The sequence below is a fragment of the Schistosoma mansoni genome (assembly GCF_000237925.1).
Source record: "Schistosoma mansoni, WGS project CABG00000000 data, supercontig 0181, strain Puerto Rico, whole genome shotgun sequence".
Lineage (NCBI taxonomy): Eukaryota > Metazoa > Platyhelminthes > Trematoda > Strigeidida > Schistosomatidae > Schistosoma > Schistosoma mansoni.
The window spans coordinates 331005-333478 of record NW_017386065.1 but is presented as its reverse complement, the minus strand read 5'-3'; positions in this window follow the sequence as shown (position 1 = coordinate 333478).

The window sequence follows — 2474 nt, the reverse complement described above, 5'->3', positions numbered from 1 at the left end:
AATTGATAAAAATCTTAAATTATTTGATTTTTTACTCAGCTATGGTACTGAGTATAAGGTAATACGTTAAATCATTTATGAAAGTTGCAGGAACTTAGATATAGTTAAGAGAAAAAAAATCAACATTCCGGTGTAGATAAAGATGGATAGTGGTAAGCAGTGGAATCTAGGACGCGCGTTTGGTTTTATTTGGGACTGGTCAACTGGATGTACCTGCATCTCAGAGTTGATGTTCACTCTGGGACTCAAACCCGATACCGTTCGCTTCAAACGCCATCGCGTTATCCACATAGCTACTGAGTCCTGATATTGTTTGTTTTCAAACTTATCATTGATGTTCAGAACTGCAATTGATCAGTCTCTTATTGGCATATGTGCATATTGTGCGTGTTGCCTCGATGCTGCCTTAAGTCACAAGCATTATAAGCAAAGATAGATAGTGGATAACAGTGGAATCCAGTTTGATGCCCGCTTCATCCTATTTCGGACTCGTGTAGGTTTTTGATTCACCATTTTAGGTTAGTTTTAACTGTAAATTTGGACTGTACAAAAGATTGGGAATCCATGTTCTCTTAAAACTTCAGGAACTGAACACTTATGTTAATTAATCAATCAGTACTAACTGATCTCATGTCATTTAACCTTTAGTACTTATCGAATTTTGTCTTTCATGTCCGAGTGTGACCATTACCTTATGTGGTTCGACATTGCAATTCATTTATTTAAAATTACGTCGTTGGAAGAAATCGGGTAAACATATTGAACTGAAGTGTCATATTAGTTGACAATTACAATCCACTGTCTTGAAAGTTTATTCTTCATAATGGATCCAAACCCATGTCAAACAGTTTCACAGTTGGTAAATCTCACATGAACTATTAATTCATCTAGGTTTATATATAATCCTTATTAAGGGTTGTTATCTAGCATGGAATCTGGATTTAAAGCTTTCTACAGACAACTTCCATATAAATTGTCAAGTTACTTTAATCTTCAGTTTGGAGTTGCGGAGATTATTAAAATTCGATTGAGGTCATGAATCGACTGATGTTAGACCACCATTGAGAACCTGAATGCACTCGATGGCGGTTTCTTCCTAGTATGAGACTCCTCAACAGTGCGCTCTTACAATCCCACACGAGAGATTCGAACCCAGGACCTTCGGTCTTGCGCACGATTGCTTAATCTCTAGACCACTGAGCCAACATCCAACGGTGTTAATGTATAACCTTAACCAATCTACGGAACTCTGTGACTATCTTCCAATGTACTTAGGTAGATACCTGTCTATACCTGATATGGATTAGCTCCATTGGTCACGGATTCTTACTAGAACTCCAAGAATTGCCTCACGAAGCTAGTGGATGTGCACTGCTGAGGAGTCCCATACTAAAGCGAAATCTGTACAGTGCATCCAGGTTTTCAATGTTGGTGTCTAACATCAATCTAGATAGTAATTAAATTCATCACAAACCTTCAAATATTTAATAGAAAGTCAAAATCTGTAATTTGATCCTAATTGGTATTATGATTGAATACATCTGATTATTTATTAAATAGAATGAAATAGTTGTCTAGTATTCCTTGTTATTTCAATAGTTGTTTGATAGCGAACAGTCTATGAAGTAGACTACTTAAGAGAAATACAAAGTGAAGGTATTCGTTATATATGTTATATCTACAGCTTAGATTCTTGATAGAATGCGTATGTTTTGAGTACTCAAACGCTGAAACCTTCCAAGTTGCAAATGAGAAGACAAAAGAAGAGTAAGAAGGAATGTTGTTTCAAACAGTGTCAAATATGGTACAAAACTCTCAGGTATTTATAGTTTCTAGTAAAAGCAAAATTATCATTATAGTCATCCAATCCGCATACAGTGGTTTATAGCTTTTGTCCCATAGGTAAGCTAGAGCTCTTGATTCTGGAATGTTCTTCCAAAAGATTATTAGATGGAATGTCTTCGGCTATTTCTGAGATTCTTAGAGCTTCTTCGAGTTCATCAGTAGGCCGTCCTCATAATATATAAATAATAAGATATATGAAACCCCTAGCAGCTTTTTCTTATGAAAATTTTTAATTAACGAAACTTACCCTATTACTAGGTAAAATGATATTGTACTTTTGTAAGCAAAGATGGATAGTGGTTAGCAGTGGAATACAGTTTGACACGCGTTTCGTCCTATTTGAAACTCTTCAGCTTGATGTACCTGCATCTCAGACTTGTTGATGTTCACTCTAGGACTCGAACCCAGTACCTTTCGCTTCAAACACCATCGCGTTATCTACTCAGCTACTGAGTTCTGATCGCCACTTGCTTGTGCAATGGGGTGAAGTTTAAACAAACAATTCCAAGTGAATTTAAACTAAACCCCATTACACAAGCAAGTTGCTATCAGGACACAGTAGCTGAGTGGATAACGCGATGGCGTTTATAACTAATGGTACTGGGTTCGAGTCCCAGAGTGAACATCAA